The following is a 5,311-nucleotide window of genomic DNA, read 5'->3' as shown; positions in this document are numbered from 1 at the left end:
TTACTGTCATGATAACACAAATCTGGAAACCTTTGGTTTCGTGTTCACTTCACGTTGCCTAGTTATGTTTTTTTTTTAATTTCCTTTCATTCCATAGCAGTATTTTCTGTGATTACTAAAGAGATGGTTTGTTGATTCTCTTGCTCTTTCCTTCTGTTTATTCTAGAAAAGAAAGACTGTTCTGTATATATATTTTTTCAAGAAGCACTTCCCAAGATTCCAAATGATATTCTATTCGCACACACACATACATAACTACATACTAATTTTCTAGAGGGTCATGGAGAGCAGAGTAGGAGCTGCCACGTTCCCACCAGTCATATAGTTTGGGTGGCCCTGAAAAGGGCCGTTTAGTGTTCCATGCTGCAGCTTGTCACAGGTGAAGTGCACTTCAACACGTAGAAACTGGAAGTACTTAAGCAGAAGTACAGTTTCAGCAAGTTAGGTGCAGGCTCAGCTGGATTCTGTGTTGCAGAACTGGATGGCTCAGATGCTCTGCTGGGTGAATCAAAACCCAAGTCGTAGAGGTTGTGATGTGCCCAAGTGAGAGCGGTGACTTCTCAAGAAACATGGCAGTATGAGCCTGATGTGGTGAAAACACATGAGAAGCAAAAGTGAAAGCTGGGGCTGAACCTTGGAGGCTTGAAATGCAATTTGTCCGGGTTACAGTTATCAGCATGCTTAAATGCTTGAACGGCATGCTTAAGCCTGCTTGGGCGACATTTGCCGATAACACCTGGCTCTAGATACCTTACATCTGAGAACACGCTGCTGCACTGATATGATGGACTTTCTGATTGTCTGCTGCTTCCCGGCTTCTGAGGCAAAAATGGTGCTATGCAAGTGCAGTCCTCAAAGGGGGAGCTTGCGGCTCTGTCATTGGACTGGGTCTTGCACTGCTGCACTGATCACTGCTGCCTTTATCCTTTTCACTTTACTGGCCACTGTGGCTTTGGTAACTGTAGCGTGTGAAGATGCCATGGAATAAAAGTTAAGACAACACATCCTGGCATGTGCCGATGAAAGTTGCCATGTGTTATCTTTACTTTTCTTAGCACCCTCTGCAGCGTCGCAGGTCTGACCGCCGCCGTGGTCAGTTGCTTCGCAGCTGCTGGGGACTGAGGGCCGGGGTTTGATTGTGTTGTTCATATAGGAGGTTGTGGCCAAGTACTGCACCAGGGTGGCCAATCCTGCTCTGGTGAGGGAGTGCGTTACCGGTTCTGGTCCCCGGGATCAGGCCACACTCCAGGCCTGTTTATGCAATTTTATCAACACGCGGATTTTTTTTTAATCCGGTGGAAAATTGCCGGCACCGGGATTCGAACCACGGACCTCTTGCACACGAGGCGGGTGTTCTACCTCTACGCCACCGCTGCAACCTTAGTTGCAGCGGTGGCGGAATGGCCACAATTAGTACATGACCGGGGTTGTTGGAGAAATATGGGAGAGGCCTTTGCCCTGCAGTGGGCGTAACCAGGCTGATGATGATGATGATGATCTTTACTTTTGCTCAGTGGCAATGCAGTGTCTTCAGGAAATTGCAGCTGCGGAAGACACGAAGGCCTGTGAGGAGAAAGATTAGGGAAGTACCATCAGTGCAGCAGTCCGTACACAGTTGTAAGCTACCCAGAATCCAGTGTTACCACCAAATGCCACCTTTGCAGGTCAAAGGATGCCATTCAAGCACTCTGGACAATAGTGCTAATGACTGTATTAGTGACAAGATTCTTGAAGCAGATAGCTTGAACATGGCTTGAATAGGTGATTCGCGACAATGACAATAGAACAAACAAGGACACGTTCTAGCACATAAGAAAAATGAGAAGAGGTGCAGAGACAAAAGGATAACTTTTCTTTGAACATGTCTTTGTTTTTGAATTCCAACTAGCCCAACTGTCGGCCTCATACAGAACAGACATTGTGGCCATTGGACGCATAGCTCTATGGCAGTCAGATGACTGACTATGGCAGTTTGGGTTAATATAAGTCCATCAACCACTGACAGCTTCAGTGAAAGTGCAAAAGAGGAACAACAACATGTCCTTGCTTGTAGTTAAGCCTCAGGCACTGAGCAGTATTCCGGAGGGCATCAAGAGGCCAGACCTTACTTCTATTACTTAAGGTGTTGCAGCACCAAATATTCAACTGAGACGACTTGAGTGGAAGTTTGAAAAAGTCCCTGGCATGTGGTAAAATCCCACCCTCGAAGTGGTCTCCCATTATTTCCAGAACAACCACAGGAGCACTGTCAATCAGGAAGCAGTCTCCAGGCTTCACATGTTGCAATTTCGGCTCGACTTGGTTCTTGGACGAGTGCCTCAGTTCGGAGATTCTCCTACTTAGCTGTGAAAGTGGCTTGTTGGAAGATCGCAGCAACTTCTTCATTCGTCCAAGATAGCTTTCAAAAGGAAATGCACTAAACTGATCCAATGGGCCATGGTCCCGGCACTGGTCAGCAAGATGAATTAGTTAGTGCACATTGTACACAAGCTGTTTTTTTCCGTATAGCTCACTAAACTCTTGAACAAAGTACCTCAGCACATCTTTGGCGAAATCATTGTATTCACAGTAGTACTGAGGTGATGCTAAAATTCTGATAGCTACATGAAACATTAGAAAATGTTTGTAGTGTGTTGGAGGCAGAAGAGGCTTTAGGACAACAGGCCCCACATAAAGGAGGAATGTGCGAAACTCCGTTGCCTTCCAACGATCCAGTTCTTCTGTACCCCTTGGCTTTCGCTGGAAATATGTTGGAAATGCTTTGGATGCCTCTCGCAGGCTTTCATTTAGTTGGCAACGATACAGTCTGCTCAATCTATTACTGTGGCCTTGGCATACCCAATTCTTTAAGAGTCGTCGCATGACTCCCAGGCAAACGAGGTGCATGTATTCTGATGGGAAAAATGCAATCATGTCGACATCAAGCGATAGGAATGGTGAAAAACCAGAATGGTGGCGCTTGTTCTCTTGAGATCGAAATGATGCATTCGTTCGTGTTGGTGCGTGCAGTTTGGGAAACGTGACCCTGTTTTCAATGTGCCGCCCTTTTTGGCTGCATCGCTCACACGCATAATAGCCAGTGTGGCCAATATTACATTTCACGTAGCTCCTTGCTGGAGCATCGCACACCATGGCTTTAATGCTCACCTGTACTCAAACATCTCCTATGCTTAACCCTTCTGACGCAAGCTCCAAGACCTCTCGCACAAATGGCTCTAGATAATCCTGCAGAGATGGTGGCTTCCCTGCACCACAATACACACTTACAACAAATGGTGGTGATGCCTCCACATTTGTAATGTGGCACAAAATGGGCCAAAAGGCAAGCTGGATACTTCTATAAAGAGGGACTCCATCGATGTTGCCCTGTAGCTTCAGTTCACTTGAAACTACATGCCCCGGCGGCAACACTTGACGAATTCCTGCTGCAAGGCCAAAGTGCACAAAAGACCCATTTTGCTCCACCTGAGCTTTGCGCTCAGTTCTCAAAACTGTCCTGGCATCCTTTGGAAGGTCAGATAAGCCTCTTCGACGGCAGAAATCGAGGACATCGTTAATGCATGCATGAGTCATGTTATGTTTGGAAGCAATGACAGCAAACTCTTCGCTTGCTGTCATTTGTTCGGGATATACACGAGACAGCACTGCGCTACAAGTGAGCGCTATTCTCTCATCTGGCCCCGTGCAGCTGCCTGAAGCAACAAAGTCATCAGACTCATCCCAAGATTTGCTACGTTGGAGACTACCTTTCTCACTTGAGCTACTATCAGAGTCGCTGTGCTCACGTGAAGACATATCCACAATTTCTGATTGGAATTCTTCAACAAAAGGTGCACCTTGTCCGCAGACGCTGTTGACTAAGGCTTCGCTTCCCGACTGCTGGTTCAACCGCTTGAGTGGAGGCTCACCGCCGTCGTCCGTCGAAATTGAACTTCCTGATTGCCTGCTGCTTCCCAGCTCCGGAGGCGAAAGTGGCGCTACGCGAGCACTGTCCGTAAAGGTGGTGCTTGCAGCTCTGTCGTTGGACAGGGAACCCGATGAAGGCCCAGCAACAAGCCGCGCGAGTCCCAGTTCATTCAGTATATTGTCGTATTCCTTTCTTACGACTCTACATTTTCTCCACTTGGAAGTCATGGTGTGCGAAAGAGACAAGTCAGAAGCCCAAGCCGCAACGCTGCAACCCGTGCCAAAAAACGCAAAACGACAGCGAGGCGAAGGCGTGCACAGCAGCAGCGCAGTGGGGCAGTAAGTCAGTCACAGCAAGGAACAGCCGAGCAGCTAGCACATGAGCCAAATAGAATCGAACGGAGCTTCGTCCGTTCGTGTTAAAGGTCCGTTTGATTCGCCCGCACCACTGTGAACCAGTTCACCTCGATTCGCGAGAAGTTCGGAGCTCCATTTCTGCGGTGCAGGCACAGCGCGACACTCGAAACGAATGACAAGGTGCAGACGCGGTGCAGACGTGGTGCCGGCGTTCTGTCCGACTATGTGTACAGAGTGCGTAAGTTTGAAAGATCCTGAACTTCTGGTATGATCAGCTTCTGAGGCGTTCATACACCCGCGCTTGTGTAGACACGGCAGATGCACGTATGCGGGCTTTTAACGGCGCTTGCGCATATGGGCCATGTCGTCTGCTACGCCGCTGCTTCGCACCTGTACGTCTGCTAAATTAAGTTCGTATACCACCACCTGTACGTCTGCACCACGGTGTAAGAATAGGCTGTAGTCTGCACGAAGCCGGCGCCGACAATAGAGAGCGTAGAGAGGGCGAAAAATAATCGCGAATCAGCTCTGCGCTTTTTCTGCACCTTTTGTTACGAATGGCGAGGTGCAGCACTTCGCGAACTGGTGCAGGTGAATCAAACATACCTTAGGTGCGTTCGATTCACCTACATCACACACGAACCGTAGCGAAGCCGCCCCGAAAAGCTGGATTGTGGATCGGATTAAAACAATGATTATTACACTTTTTTTGTTTTTGTCATTCTCTGATTCTGCTGCGACCCGCGCGACTTGAACACACTTCCCGGTGCGCTTGTTTGCATTGCATATGACGAGCCGTAATTCATGAAGTAATAATGTACTTTTGCACTGGCAATTCGAGAGGTGGCGCATGGTGAAGCCAAAAAATTTCGGGGCTATAAAAGAACGTCGGTTCCTCGGTTTTCTCTCTCCTATCGTCTATCGTCCCGGACGTTCAATTGGACATCATCATCACCATCGACAGTCTTGCCGTAGCCTTACTTGTTCCGAACGGGCACGTAAGTACGCATTTCTTTTTCTTTTTAATTTTTTCGTACGAGGTTTTTCT

The 5,311-nt window shown here is 47.9% G+C and overlaps 1 pseudogene; it reads right to left on the bottom strand.

The window, feature by feature from the left end:
- Positions 1–2,007: 2,007 nt before the first annotated feature.
- On the bottom strand, positions 2,008–4,134 carry LOC139052101 (uncharacterized; annotated as a pseudogene).
- Positions 4,135–5,311: the final 1,177 nt, after the last annotated feature.

The sequence above is a fragment of the Dermacentor albipictus genome, unplaced genomic scaffold, assembly GCF_038994185.2.
Source record: "Dermacentor albipictus isolate Rhodes 1998 colony unplaced genomic scaffold, USDA_Dalb.pri_finalv2 scaffold_18, whole genome shotgun sequence".
NCBI lineage: Eukaryota > Metazoa > Arthropoda > Arachnida > Ixodida > Ixodidae > Dermacentor > Dermacentor albipictus.
This window is presented reverse-complemented; position numbering and strand designations above follow the sequence as displayed.